Here is a 16,492-nt window from a genome sequence, read left to right as displayed (position 1 = left end):
TTTGCCGCACACACACCTCCACCTTTTGATGTTGCAGATAATTTTCTAACCAAATGTGGTTACATCATTAGCGTGTGTCTGCCCCCTGGAATCACACCACCATTCTCAAACTCCGCCAGCATGCGTGTGGATGTAATAAATTTATTAGTATCCCAACCCACTCCACCGCCTGCTTGCTGCCTCAGCAAATGATGCATGGCAGATATACTGGACCATATATCAAGGGCTCCAAGAGCTGTGGCCTTTTTTTTATATGTTTTTATATGTAGTAACATACTGCTGCCCCCGAAGCCTGAAACAAAGCCCAAGTTTCTGCACATCCTCCCAACGACTGGAGTTCCTCGAACTTGGCGTGCAGACATATTATTTAGAGGGCCCTTTGGAATGAATCTTCCGCCGGCAGGACCGTGTTTGCTATACATATATGTATATTAAAACTGACATTTTAATGAGCTCCAACAGATTAATCTTTGTCGGCGACAGGTGCGCTACATGCGGGCTACATGGGGGTATTTGCCTGGTTAGCTTTGAAATTTCAGCGCAAGAAACACCCTGTCTTAGACAATTAAAAAGCAATTTAAGGCACTGACATGGCGTCTGAGTCTGGGAATAATTTTATTCGTTCGGCATTGCCACTTTGGAGTTTAAACATTAAGTGACAAGTCATGGACAAACCACCATGCACTCCTCCTCCTTCTAACAGCAATCGAGTCCCACCCTCCTCTGCGTCATAACCTCGTACTAATGGAAAGTTCGCGTAATTTGTCAGCAGACCATAAAAATGTACACATATATATGTGTGCCAGCGAATAAAACTGAAAAAATATAGCATTTGCCACATTCATTTTGCATATATGCAAAAGTGCAGTTGGCGGAAAAAGGTTAACTGGTTGACAGGGCACGCCAGTACACAGAAAGAAAAACTCTTTGCTAATGGATGGTCAAATTGGGGAATTTATTATGAGATGACATTTTTAATTAAATCTGGCACTGATGCCATCAATATATTCAATATTTAATTTGGGTGAAAATGGGAGTAACAAGCACCTATAGCTTTGATATGAATCAGCAGATCGTTTCTCCCAGTGTAAGATATCCCGCCTGACGGGGTTAAAGTTTATTTGCCGGGTCACGCCTGCCAGGCGGAGTCGACTCTGTCTGGTTTTTACTGTTAATTAACGCCTGGGAAATATCATCATCAGCCGCATATATACATATGAATCTACCTCATAACTTTACTTCGGTTGCGTTTTTGCATCTTTTCTGACCAGGTGGCGATGACATTTGCGGCAAATTGATTAATGATTTGCGGAGATGAAAACTGTCCGCAGCTCTTGACATTTAACTAAAAGGTTTTCCCATGCTTATCTGGCCGCCATTTCCCCTCATCCGTTGTGCAAACAAACTAATAAATGCCATGAAAATATTATGTGTATGCCACATGGCCAACATAAATATTCATTTTGCCGCACGCACTCCTCAAACTGCTTAACTGTATTTGTGGGTGTGTGTGTGTGTGTGGCAGCCATTTTGCCACTTTAATGGCCGCAAATACATCACATGACTTTTCATAAGCGTCGCCCGACACTTGAGCTGAATTTTCCCCCGCGCTGCAAGAGTCGCTTTTCCTGAGATGTCTCAGGGCTGCGGAAAACTGCGGAAAAGTGGGAATCATCCTTGGCTTCGGCTTTCCCCCTTCGCCGGCGACAACTTGTCATATTTATGTAGAATCGTTTAAGCCAGCTTGGCGTTGTGAATTGCTGTTGGTTTAGCAATACAAATGCGCCAATTGCCAGGAGCAAAAAAAAAAAGAAAGGAAATAGAAGCAGTAAGCTGCTCAGAGTTGAATGTTTTTGAGATTGAAATAAGTTACTTTAATGCGTTCTTCTTGGCTTGAACTTCTTAGCTCCGCCCGCAGACTTGTCGACGTCATTTCATTTAATTACAGCCATTTGATTCTTGCCACCGATGTAACTATGTGGCTTATTAAAGTGGTGGCACAAACCTAGGGGGAAAACACTTCAAGGATTCTTCACTAAGAAAGGGCATGTGATGCATATATATAGTACGTACTTCAATTGCATTAACATTTAAATAGAAACGTGTGTGTATGATGGCGTGGCAGCGAATTCCATTTCAAATTTGTTGTGTCGTGGCCCGTGACAGGGAAAAATGTTTTGTTATGAATTTTTCATAAACCAAAGTGAAATGTGCGATATACAGCAGTGCGATATGCGGGTGTCGAGGGAATTTTTGCATGGCGGAGGAAGTGCTCAGCATGCCGGGCACGTTGTTCCAGGACTAAGCCGGGTTCAATAATATGCAAAAGTTAAATGTGTAAAAAGAGGATGTCTTGCATAAAAACCAGCCACATAAAGAAGTGCTATTTACGGCGAAAAAGAAATATAAGTAGCACCTTGTTAATGGCTTAAGCCATTTAAGATAGTCAAGGAGTCTAGAATGATTTCTCTTATATATTTTCTATATATTCTTTGGCAGCATGAATCGCCTAAACTTCATTCAAAGCGTAATTAATTTCCAATGCAGCTAGTAAAAGCGCCTAACTAAGCTGCAAATTTATTGTAAAAACAATATACCAGCGTTAACTACTTAAATATTCAGTGAAAAGTAGCCAGCAGCCGCAGCCAAGCTAAAAACTATTTATGTAGGTTTTTTGTGGCCCATTAAGTGGACCGCAGATTTGCTCATAAAGTCCGTGTCTAAGCAGGCAAATAAAAATCTCCGAGCTGCTGCAATTGCCAGAGAAGTCGGGCTAAAAGGTTAGGGAAATGGAGGTTTTCGGGCCAGGTAACCGCACATTATGTTAATGAGCTTTTTGGACGTTTTCGCCAGATATTTCTGCTGCTGCAGAACTACTCTATGCACTTCGCTACACTGGGATGCTAATTATGGCAGGAGCTGATCCCTTGGAAGCCCAGAATGCCTGGCTGACCTGCCACAGGCTTTTGTTGTGCCCACTTCTGGCTCAAACCGCCTTCTGTTTTTTTTTTTTACCTGCCAGGCTGACAAATTACGCGCTTGAAAATATTTTATTTGCCGGCATTTTTCACATTTTTCGCATTGCTCATTTGCTGTTTTGTGTTTTTTCCTGCCAAGAGGAAAATACGCAAATAAGTACAAATAAAAACAGAAATGTAAGCATTTTTTGCGGTTTAATTATTAAAATGTTTCCATTTTGCTGCCATGCATTTGAAGCATTTTTAAATGCAGTTTTTTTGCGTGTCGGTGTCCTAAAGCTAATTAAATTAATTGCAAAAATCTGGTTGCCGTGGGCGCCAGTTCTGTTGTTGTTGCATCATGGATTGTGGTTAGACCGCAGATTCAGTTTAGAGCGGAAAGAACGGCTAATGGCCATAAATAAATACACGTGTGGGCTTTAAGGATAACAAATGGTTCAAGTTGAAACCAAAAAGGCCAACCTGCTGGTCATTAATATTTACCAATAAAAGCTCATTAAATTCAAATGAAATAGGAACAAAGCGTAAAACATTAAAGCCAATATCTAGTGGCATTGAAAAAGTGTGCACATTATTTATGTTGGTTAAAAATGCATGGCCCTTAAAGTCAAGCCGAATGCAAATTGAAATGAAATCAATTTCAGAAAACATAAAGCCAGAGATCATTTTCAAAAAAAATACGTGCTTGTTATTGTTTGCAAAAATCGCAGCAGTAAAACGGTACGCCAATTTGGACATCTGACATTTTGGGGCCATAAACTAATTTAGCTCTAACCGACAACAGCAAAACCTACTCACAAATCAATGGAACATGTGTTGTCAGCTGCTGCTGGATCGATGCGCCTCATCCTGTTTTCACTCTAGCGTCCGCCTGTCAACGTCAATTTGCCAATGGAACGGCCAAGCGGCCAGACAAGGTTGACCTCCGCCCCCAAACCTTAACACGCTATTTACCCGAGCACCCCCACATGACATTCAGTCGGAGGCCTGCAAACTGTTTTTGCCCCAGTCATGGACGAATATTTAAAATGTCCTGGCCGAGGACGAAACTACACACACATGAACTCACCAACTGAAATACTCAGCGACTCAGTATGACGCATCATTAAATGATTTGGCAACCTGATTAGGCAACGTGATCGGTGTTTCTGATGTGGCGTCCGCTCTCCACGAGCAGACGCAACACGTTGCGTATGCGTAATGTGCGGAATTTGCCACCCTATCAATGGCGGTCCGAAATGAATGCAAATTGGTTCTGCAACAGAAGCTTTTTCCAACCGCGTCATATTTGCCCAAAATGTTGCCATGCCGATTATCGCTTATCTTACGTGCCGCAGCCGCTATGTGCAGCAAATGCTGCACGGAAACGGGACGAAAAAAAGGCGGGATTTACGCTGCCACAGTTGCGTGGTCATTGTTAATGTTGACTCAGAATAAAAATATGGAAAAATACGTAAAAAATAAGATAAATACGTAAGAAAAGACATGTGTTGGGATAAAGCTTTCGAGCTATATTAAATTCAAACTATACATTTTTAAGTAGAGATCTAAAATTAAATGACAAGCCAGTTTAAATCGTTATAACAATATTAAATTTCAATGCAATGCTGCTAATGTTATTTATAAAACTAGTTATTAAATGGAAAGCAAGGATTTAAAATTAAAGGGAATTTATACGCTTTTGGCTAGAAAGAACAAAAGTCATTTTTATAAATATATATACTTATTCAATGAAAATTATATTTATTATTTTAGTTGGATACAGAAGTAGCGTATTAAATTTGGTAGCATAATTGCGAGTACTTCAAGTTTCCAAGTGCCAACAGGAAGTGAAAGACAAACAAGCCACATCATCAGCTCACAACTGAGCGGAAGTGAGCTGCAAAAAAGAAGCAGTTGTTGCAACTACAGCTGCAACAGCAACACGGCTCGATTGGGAGTCGCCCTTTTAAGAACGATTCTGCCGCAAACTGGCCTACGCCCAGTCTGGATTTCCAGATAACAATGGCCACCAAGCGGAACACAAGCAACAACGTGCAAAGTGCGGCAACAGCAACATCAGCAACATTAGCAACAGCAGCAACATCAACTGCAGCAGCAGCAGTTAATACCCGCTTCTCCGGCGGACTCACATGATTAACCAAGCGCAGATATAATTGTAATTGGTTTTTGTTTGCTGCTCGGGCTGATGATAGTTGTTGCTGCTGCTGCTGCATGTAGTTGCTGCGTGTTGTTGTTGCATGTTGCTGCTGCTGCTGTTGTTGCTCGTGTTGCTTGCGTTGTTCTATTGTTGCTGCTGCAATGGTAGCCTGATATTGCTGCTTCTGCTGCAGTTGTCGTCTCTGTTAGACATTTGTTGCCTCTTGCTTTCGCGTATTTTGCAAGTGAATGGCATTCCTTGCTGCGCCAGTTTTTCGCCAACTCACCCCTCAGCCACCCACCGTAATGCCCGAAAACCCATTTTGCACCCTTTTGCGGAGCGCACACTAATTAGCGCATATTTCACCTGCAAAGAGAGGGTAAGGGAAGCCGAAGGGCAAATGGCAAAAGGCAAAAAGCAAAAAGCTGATTTCCTTGCCGTGATTTTCACTGCTGCAAGGGAGTGTCTGTGTGTGTCTGTGCGAGTGCAATTACAATTGCAATTAACATTGTCGCTAGTTACAACAGTTCACTTTAATTTTGATTTGTCAGTTTGGGTCGCATTCTGTGGCGAAGTAATGGAATTTTTAATAAAGGCATCCTTTTGGCCCAGTTTCCTGGGAAACCAATCAAATGCTTATCGTGCAGGCAGAGGCAAAACAACGTCGAGTCCAACAGGAAGTGCAGCAAACGATGTCCTGAATGCAATAAGGCTCTTCAGTTCAAAGGCTAATGAATGCTGAAGAAGCTGGCCAAAGTAAAGTTAAAAGTGAATTGAGCTACTGCTTTTGCCTTCAACTTTCTGACACCATAAAGCTGCTGCCAGTTATTTAACGCAACTAAATTGTGTCACATTTCCCATTTATGTAACTTATTATGCGAAATGAAAGCTTGAATTAAAAATACACATTGCGCTAAAAGCAAATACTAATTGATGGCAGAGCAAATACGTGTGATGCAACAAAAGTACTATCATCTAATTGGATTTGCAATAAATTTCGTCGCCGTGACAACTAAATGTGGATTAATCGAAATAGAATTTTGTGAAGGGGGTAAAAAAGCGGACTGTTTAATGGCCTAAATGCGTTCTCATCGCGGAAATGGGTGCAGGCTTTAATTACGAAGGGTGCAGCTGCAACAGAAGCAGCAGCAGAGCAGCAGTTGCAACATCAATTAGATATCCCCACCCATTTTGGAGGCCAAATTATGTCACGTTTTGGTCCAATGATCATTGCCTGGGCAGATTTCACAGTGATTAGCTGCTCACAATGCATGCCAGACGAGGGGGGTCGGTGTGGCGAGGGGAATCGGGAAAGGAAGGGGCGTGCCTCATTACCATTTGCTATCGGTGGCAATTAATCGAGCGCCTCCTCCTCCTCTGAGAACATTCGCTCTGGGGACTCAATTGGCTTGGCATAAAGTCATTTATGTTAAACATCCAAACGCAAAACTCATTTCCAAATACATTGGAAAAAATTTAAATCGATGCGGCTCAAAAGTCACATACAAATATGAACATCAATGAAGCGGAAACCATAAATAATATCAATCGCCGAATAGAAAAGGCACTATAGTTTCATTCAATAAAATTATAGTTATTCTTATAGAAGTATTAAATATTTGATGACAAAACCAACTAATTATTATGGTCTTAGTTTATAATCTTATAGATTAAAGATTAGGTTTGAAATTTGAAAAATCGCTGGCTTTAATTTCACTCAATCTGAAAAATGAAATCCTATGTCAAAGCCTTTCATCGCTCACAAATGCCCCAATGAAAGTTTGGGTATAGAAAAACATTTTACTCTGCTGATTTGCATTTTGTCAATTTATTTTGCACTCTGTTTTTTTTCGCCGTATTTTCGATATTGACTCGCTGCCCATCAGCCTGAAAATATGCATCACAAAATTGTTATTAATATTTTAATGCCTAAAGTGATTGCGAGTGAGAGTGGCTAGGTGGGATTTTCCACAGAGATTTCCCAAACGCCAGTCAAATATTTCACTGAAATTCCAGCAACTGGCACAAAAATAATAAAATATTCACAAGTCAAATGTGGAGTACAAAAAAAGCAAAATAGCTGAAAGTGCTACTTAAAGAGCTGAAAAAAATCATTTAAGCTGACAAATAATTTCATTACAATGACATGTCCATCCGGAATGAAGAGCCCAAAGGTCAAAGGAGTGTGGAGTAAATCCTGTGGCCAAGCAAAAAAAAAATAAGAATTATGCATTCGCTGAGGAAAAAAGAGCAGCGAAAGCGGAGAAAGGAGTGGCCATTCGGCCATCCAATGGCTATGGCAATAATAAATTATTCCCCAGCCGAAAAAGGTGCAAAAACGTAGCCGGCGAAGGAAAATCGAATAAAATGCGGACGAAACTGGCAGTCGAGCATGAAAACAGCAGCGTGCGCCCCATGCACATCCATCCTTGGAGCTGGCAACTCCAAAGGGGCAGTCGACGGAATAATTTCTCATATACATGTCACGCGCCCCCAACGAACCGTGCCAAATGTGTTGAGACACTCGCCTGACGGACTGCCTCCCCACCACCAAGAGGGTGGGTCCAGGATAATACGCGCCAGGATGCGGGGACGTTGGTCAGTTACGGCACCACTGCACTGGACAAAAAACCACATGACTTCTAGAAATAACAACTGACAGCCAAATCATTGAGTTCCTTTTTAATAACATATATTGATGAACATAACTTTTATTTTGCTCTTTAAATATATAAAACAATTAAAACTTAAATATATATATATATAAAATGTATTAAAAATCAAAATATACAAGAATTAGAAGTTCATTAAATTATAAAAAATAAAATAGCTTCAAAGTGGTATGCACATACTCTTATAGAAACTTGCAATCCCCTTTGATTAGCACCATTTCAATCTGACGATAATTGTTGGCTAAAACTATTGAGCCTTACTCAAGCAAAGATACACAGCTAACTTTGTATATTTTTGATAGAATTTTTCCCAGTTCTTCCCTTTGGCAGTGTGTGTGTGTGTGTGTTTTTGCCAGGAAGGCTTAAGCGCAAAGTTTTATGCGCCGCATTGCATAAAATACGAAATATGTTTTGCCAGCCAGACGACGGACAGGACCCAAGTTGCGAACTGAAACTGAGTAGCGGCGGGTGCGGGGTGTTGCTAAGGACTGGGAAGGATATCCTCTCGAACAGGACAACAAGCAACAGCATCGTCCTCGTGCGAGGACAGTTATTACCCAGCGGTTGTTGTACATGTGTCCAGGAGAGAACGTGCGTGCCACAACGAGTCCTTGTTACTCGGCTCTGCTCCCACATCCTGGCGCATCCTGCCACATCGTGCCACCCTTTAAGCCAGAACCCCTCTTATTTATGGCAACTTTAACTCCCATTAGACGCATTTCAATGCATATGCAAAAGATTTATGCGACAATGTGCATAAATACTAAGAACTCAGGGGAAACTTGATCTCAGGAATTTAAACGCCTTTAAGTTTAGCAGCAATCCAAGTTGCATAGAACTCTTAAAAGTCATGATGATTGAAAGAAGCTGAATAAATATGATTGTAAACTGCAACCAAATAATTATTTCACTTACTGTATATCACATTTTCCATTAAATTTGCAATCAATTAACCTACTTAGCGTTAGATCTCTTGCAACATAAAATCGAAACAAAATGCTAATTATACACTTTTCTCCGATTCTCGTTGCAGGTATGTACAGCATAAATCTCGATTAGTTCGACCATCTGTAAGTCCGACGAAATACATCATGGATTTTGAGCATATAAGCACATAATTCGCCGCCGATCAGCCGAAACGAACTCTGCGAAAAGGGAATGTGTTGGGGCAATAAATTAGTCGCAAATTATTATAAATGCGAGGACATTTATCGCTGTCAGCAGTTCAGCAGCTTGCCACGTCGACAAGTGCAAATGTTGCACATATGCGAGGCAAGGCAAGTGGCACAAAAGCCACACAAATAATCGAGGGAAACAAATTCGAAAGGAGATTTGACTAGGTCGCTGATTAATTGCAATTTGATGCTAAAATTGCACACAGCATTTGGCATTAAATTTGCATTCTTCGCGTTTGCCAACAAAAAGTCAAGTTGGACAGAAATACAACTTGTGGCAAGGGGCTGCCAAAATATTATTCTTTATTTCAGAGTACTTAGAGTTCGTCGAACTCTCTCGGCTCGAACGTTTGACTGACGGCCAAAAATGTTGTAAAACAATATGTTTGCGATATTATGTAATTTTAATATTCCCTCTGCTTAACGCCCTTGGAACCTCCTTTCTCTCTGGGCTTCCAGCGATATTTTTGACTTGACTCATGACAAACTACTTGGAGCCCACAAAGCTGGTTCCTGTCACGTGTCTGGCTGCTCTACTTTGTGCCCATTTGGGGGTAAACCATATAACACCCCCCCAGAAAATGGCCACCCTTTTCCGAACGCCCTCGTCTTTTTTGGCCACGTCGTCCCTCATGTTCGCATTCATGACATGTTCCGGCAAGTGTTGAAAATTTTGTTGCACAGTGTCCCTCCGCTCGCTGCCCTCCTTGGTATTAAGGGGCAGCCAGCCTTGCCACACCCCCGCCGCCCCTGCCAACTTTTTTGGCCCATCAAGTTTGCTGTTGTTGCGGAGGCTATTAAATTTTCGTGTCTGCCGAATTGCTAGGCAACCAACCATCCCCAACCATTCGCCCCTCCTTAAAATTTGATGTGTTCTTTGGCGCCTGACGCCTCTGCCTTTTGTTTGCCGTTGCCATAGTTTGCCGCTCATCATGATACCAAATACAATAAAGGCGAGCAAGAAAAATTCGCCTGACAACATTTCATCAATAATATGACGGACAAACAACCAAACAGCCCATACCCCTCGACTTGTTTTCTGTTTAATGTTTCACAATTCCCGGTCGACGCCTTTTTGGTGGGTTAAGAAAATGGCAGTCGTTAAGCTTTTACGACTCCGAGCCGCTTTAAAATTTGTGAAAAATTTTAAGTTCGTTATGGCGAAAGTAAACTGAGATTAACCCCAGCGTGGCCATTTAATGAGCTCAATGAGGTGTTACGTGATTTGGCATTTCGACACGTTCCATCGGTGCTTTTATCCTTTCGAGGATGATAAATACAATTGGACAAAAGCCCTCTTCAAATATGCCTTTAAAATCAAGTTCACATTTAAGCTGACAAAATTTCAAAACGAGTAAGCCGCTGTACCTTTGAATATTGCAAATGTCGTTGGCCGCCGATGTCGCTGACGTTTGGGCAAATGCCATTTTCAATTCCTGGCCGCCACGCCCACTGGTCACTGGTGAAATTACAGAACTCCATGGACGAGCATGCGGCAAAAAGTCGGAGGGTTTTGAATAAAAAAAGAAAAGGTAGAGGAAAAAAACGAAAAACATTTCCTGATCGAATCAAAGCAAAGTTTGCAAAAGAGTTGCGCGAATCGAGGCGAAAACGCAAAAGTGGAAAACTTCAGTACGACAGACGGGCGGCGGGAATCGATTGGAAATCGGGGATGCATATGGGTAAATACGAATATGAGAACACGGCCGCTGGAGTCTGACACTGAAGTTGATGGGTTAATGCCATTAGACGGCATTGATTTGATTGGCGTTGATTGGGAAATGCCATCAGATCGGCAGGGCATACGAGTCGACGGGCAGGCAATTCCAATTCTGCGGCTCCTGTGAACCCACTGCGTATACGTAATGTGGGGAAATTAGCTACAGGAAATACCAAGGGCTGCGGGCCTTCAAATCACTTTACAGTATAGTTTTCTTTAAAGAAACCCCTCATATATATATATGCCAAGAAATGTATAAAGCTATTCACATAAAGGTATAAGCTTTCATTAGTTTATCAAGCAGTTAAGCAAAAATCTCTTTATTCTCCATTGGAGATTCTCCTTGATATCACGCATACGCCACGTTTGACACGCTGCTTGACGCTTATGACTACCACTTTTCAAGCCTTAATATAGGCTGATTTATATATGCACATCAATCGCGTAGCATGGAAACTTGATTAAATTTCGCCCACCTCGCCTGTGGAGGTGACTCCAAGTGGAACACGCACATCGCTCATTTATTTCGATGGCTAAGGACGTTGCTATTAGCTACCTGAGCATAGTTATGTCCTTTGATTGATATCGAATGATTACGCGAGAGTGTGAACGCTTCAGATACGTTATGAGATATATATATATATTACACTTAGATGGGAACTTCAAGCGTGAAGTAATGTTAAGTTGGCAGATTACGTTTCGAAATTTCTTTTGCCACTTTCCTGCTGAAAACCAATAAAGTTTGGATCCAGGAAAAACTCCAGAAATTTGCACATGTCGCACACTTTGGCTTTTCAAGCCAAGAAAACATTTTCCACCACCACCACCAGGAAAAAAAGGGAAGAAAGTGTGATAAATGTTGGTTGTACATAATTTTTTGTGACTGCACTTGGGGGAGTGGCACTTTTTTCCTGTTTATCGTGGCTTTCAAGAGTTTGCTTCATTTGCCTTTTGTCGCCTGCTGTCAGATGTCGAGAAAATCCACTGGCACTTTCCCGTTTTTGTTCCTCTGGCTCAGTTTCATTTTGACATGCAACTGGCAGACACTGCTGGTTGCATTTTCATTGTCACTCAATGTTGCCAGTTGCCATTTGATTTTGCATTATATGTAAACACCATACATATGTACATATGTATGTGATTTTGACCCACCTCCAACGTTGGCATTAAATTTACTGCATCATAATTCCATATCCCCCACTGAGAGGACAAGTCATGGAAAGCCATAATATTGATGAGGCGGTTTGAGTTTGGAAAACGTGACTGGGTGCTCAACCTGATTCCGCCGATTTCCCCGTTGACATTTTTTTCTTTTTTCTGCTTCTTGCCGCGCGCGGTAAATTTGTGAAATAAGCCAGAAATCGCATAAAATCAGGAGCTGCTGTTGCAGCTGCCAGGGCTCCCGGGGATTTCATGCTGCGCTGCAGGATGTTTGCCAGGACAATGAGTGTGTAGTTGTGCCTACTTGAAGCGAACGTGCTGAGCCTGAAAATATGGGTCGTATTTTGCTTGCCCGAAAATCAAACGAATCGAATCGATCTGGAACTCTTTCCCCAGCCATTGCGCTTGATTTAATTTTGAGTTCATTTCACAGGCAACAAATAGAAAATAAATCGTTCAACGTTTTGGCCAGCCCGAAGCTCTTTGGCACTCTTATCGGCGCTGCACTAAGCCCGTTTACCAGTTTCCAGTTACTCTTGCCACTGCCAAGATAAATCTGCTCAAAAGCCACAAACTCCAGGCGATGGCGGCACAAAAACAATAAAAATGGTTACAAAACGTCGCTGGGAAGATAAGCCAGGAGATGGATAGGGCGGTGCGGCTGGTGGTCTATCAACTCAGCCACGTTAGGCGATAAAAAAAATGGCTGCCCATAAAAAGGCAAAAGATAAAATGCGACAGGCAGGCAGACAGACAAACAGACATTGAGTCAAACAAACAAACAAACAAACGCAAACACGCCGGGCGACAAGAATCCTTATCCTTGGGGCCAAACGCACACACATGCAGTGCTAAACACTCCGCTACACAAACACACACGCACAACCGCATGGATGAAAAATGTCTTCATCTCAGGGTTCGAGATTGAGTTTTGCAATTGTCGGAAAGAAATCTTGGTTGTAGTTGCTCGGCTTCAAGGGGATTTTCACTTGATAGTAACCCACAAAGTTGTGGGGCTTGAAGGAATGCTTCGCTGGAAAAAGAAAGCGAAACTCAGCTCAAGATCTGTGAAAAAGTACGTTTGATAAGATAAATATGTATAGGGATTACCTAAACTAATACACAGTAGTTGTGACCAATTGAATAATCTCCTAAAGAGCCTAAAACTAAAAAATATCCACTTTTATATTATATAATAAGTTTCCATATTGGTAAGCATTCCTATTAGTTTTCGAAATAGATATATTTGAGTTTAAACTCGTTTTAGGATCAAGAGAATACGCTTTAATGGCACTGCCTTATCCATAACTTTCGGTTGTGTTATGTTATGTTATCCTTATCATTATCAATACTAAATCATACGTTGAATTTAATTAAGACACTAAACTTGTAGCAAACTTCGCTTTACAGCACATTAAACTGATGTTTTAAATACAAAGGCAGTCACATTGTTCCAATTTATTTATTCATTGCATTATTGTGACTTCCTGTCTGCCGTCTAATGAAAACTTGATTAAAATGCAACTTATGCGATTATAAGCGATACTCGGCTGATTGTATCTCTAAGTCATCAGCTTACTCTGGAGGATTGCTCCTCGTTCTTGAGCTCTTGTCGTTCTGGCATTCATGTTCACTTCGGGGTTTTCTAGTCGGGGATTTACCTCAATGCATCCTGCTCACTCACACATTCCTCTTTCATTTGCATTTTATTATTTGGCTAAATAATTCAAACAATTATAATGGTCTGTGTGAATGCATCGTCTTTCGACGCTTCGAGTCGGCTAATGACAATAGACAGATGGAAATTCCGCTGGGGAGTTTTCGGCTAACCCTGCTGGCATTTCATTGTCATTGAGTCGAATGTTGAATGGCAATCCGGGATAGGATTTTTCCTACCACCCAGTACCCAGCCTGGTGGCAGCATTAGTTATTCGGGGCATTTTAAGTGCTCTGGCATTTTGTGTTTAATCTGCACATTTGTTGCATAATTCATGGCGCCACGTCGCAAACTGAAACAGAAATTGCCACTGAAACTGCAGCAATTGTAGTTTGTTTTTGTGTTCATGATGCAATGTTTGTGGCACTATCCCCACTATGGCCTCGTGGCTCCACAAAACTCCATGGCCCATCATTTCTGTGATGATTTGAATTTTAAATGAAACTTTCCTCGCCTCGCACTGGATTCCCTTTGGCCATTTGTTATATTTACGCAATTTATTTTAGAGCCAAAGATCAAAGCAAATTGCACAATTGGCCACCAGCAGTCGGTTGGAGTGCATTCTCTAGTGTTTTCAACGCTTTTTTTCGGCATTTTTCTGGACTTTTTAGCGCTCCGGCCACGTTGAGTGTTGTCAAACAGAATTTATTTGTCAATAAAGCTGTCACTTCATTACGCGCATTGTCCTGCGTCCTGCAACCGGCATTCTGTGTGGTGCTTCAATAACTCACTCTATATGTATCGCACCCACTATCCTTTTTTGGGGGAATTTACCTCATCCACCCTGCTGTGCATGCAAACCATTTAACAATGGCGTCCAGAAGTATAAACTTGGATTACCGAAGGCGGTGGATGAGCGAGTGGGAGGTCCTTGTCGCAGGACCTCGTCGAAACTGCAGCAATACCTGCACGTCCCGCTTCCCCACCCACCACTTTGCTCTGACATTAATGAATTTGCCGCTGTCAATATGGCCAACTACCAGAGGAGAGAAATGGCAAAAGGACGCAGGAGCAGGAGGAGTAGCAGTAGTAGCAGGACTGCATAAAAACAACAAACGGGCGGGACCAGAGAGTCCTACTGCTCCTGCTCCTGCTCCAAGCGGGATGCCCATTGCCACCACCATGTTATATCCACACTGCCTGGCGAACCGGACAGATTCCGGGTTCGAGGACTCCGGACTGCGTTTGCCGAACTGTTCGCATTACAATTTTCATTTTTGATGTCTATTGACAGAGCGATATGATGGGTAGGGGAGGTAGGAACAGGATGTGCAGAGGATACTAGCTGTCATCGCGATTGTCGACAAGCCAGTAAAAAAAGCTACTCCATACACTCACCAAATGAAGAGGTCGGCTACAATTTATAAACTAAAGTCAATGACAAGTGCAATATCTAAACTATCTAATTGTGAAACCAATCCATGAGATACATATCATTCGCTTGAATATAGAATTAGAACAAAATACAATTTTTGTTCGTATTAAATTCCATGTAAATTTAATGCAGCGCTGAAAGGCTTGAAACTTAGAATAAAACTGCTGAATATTTTAGCAACTCTAAATGTATGTTTTATTGCCCTGTCGAGTTTTATATTTAGATGTTTTTGTTATGGCAAGCCAAAAAGACTATTTCCCCTTTTTTCCGGCTTAATTCTTGTTTATTCTGCTGCATTTTCATGCCATTTGAACTTTTCAAAAATCCGGCAAAAGGGCAAGGACTGCAGTGCAGACTCAATTACGCGCTTGTTTGTGTCGATATTTGCGCTATAAAAACTCAATTGGATGACCATTTGGCATTGAATCCACTGCGCCAGTTCTTTTAAATTCCAGCACACGGGATTTGCAACCAAAAGTTTAAGTAATCTTAACAAACTCTGGCGCTGACAGCTTTCACTTGAACGGTTGACCACATTCGTTAATTACAACAAATAACCGAAATAATGCAAATTAAATTGTGCGAAAATTGTAGTCAAACAGAGTTTGGGGTAACGATTTTAATTTAATTCAATTGCCAAGCCAGCGCGGAGCGGAATGAAAAATTACATAAAAACACATGCCATTGCTGTTGGCCATATCAGAAATGCCGTAACAAATGAAGTAATTAATTTCAATTAATTTGCATGGCCAAGCAGAAAAAGCAAGTAAAATAAATAAATACACGCAGCGTTTCAAATGCAATTGCAACATTTTTATTTGCACTCAATCAAGTATATTCCCCAGACTCTGCGTATATTTGCCTCAAGTTGCAGTTTATGAATAAATCAGCGTATAAATCACTTGTCGACTTGCCCACCCCCAGCCGTTTTCCGCTCCCCAAGCAAACCGCTAATTAAAATCATCGACTCCCCATCCGAAAGTTGAGATCTCAGAATCTGGGGGTCCTGACCTCTTACCACCACTGATTTCCAAACCAGATTTCCGTTTTCAATTTGCAAATCAAATTGCCAGTTGGCCAAGGGGCGGAAAATTTCACCTTTCAACTTTGACGACAAGTTTTTCGAACACCCCGTTTTTGTGTGCAGAAATTAAAGTTCTCCATTGGTTAAAGGCACTGACCAATTTCCTGTCCTTCAGTTTGGAAAATTCAATCGGTTTAGAATCGGTTAAAAGTTAAATCATTATTGCACAAAATATTTGCAATACGCTTATGAATATATTGTATCACCGACATATAATCACATCGGTAATCCTTTGAATGAGATTTTACCGGGAATTTTATGCTTTAAATGCTTTAATTAACGCTTTAATGTGAAAACTCTTTGAAAACTCTTTCGATTTATTAATGGAATATATTCTGAGATTTTAAGTTTCCAAGAAGGCATCGCTTAGCTAGCGGTTATGAATCGGTTATGTGTTTCAGCTACAAAACGGCTGCAGAGCATAAATATTAATGTGGCAGCTGAAGATTCTCTAGTTAGTGTAAGCCATG

General features: G+C 41.4%; 1 protein-coding gene across 1 annotated transcript in view; it reads left to right on the top strand.

The window, feature by feature from the left end:
• Nucleotides 1–16,492, top strand: part of LOC6727631 (protein couch potato) — a gene marked incomplete at its 5' end in the record, with an annotated part of 46,240 nt that overhangs the window by 14,035 nt on the left and 15,713 nt on the right. The window lies entirely within an intron of this gene.

The sequence above is a fragment of the Drosophila simulans genome, chromosome 3R (genome assembly GCF_016746395.2).
Source record: "Drosophila simulans strain w501 chromosome 3R, Prin_Dsim_3.1, whole genome shotgun sequence".
NCBI lineage: Eukaryota > Metazoa > Arthropoda > Insecta > Diptera > Drosophilidae > Drosophila > Drosophila simulans.
Note: the sequence above shows the minus strand (reverse complement) of the source record. Positions and strands in the feature narration are given on the sequence as shown.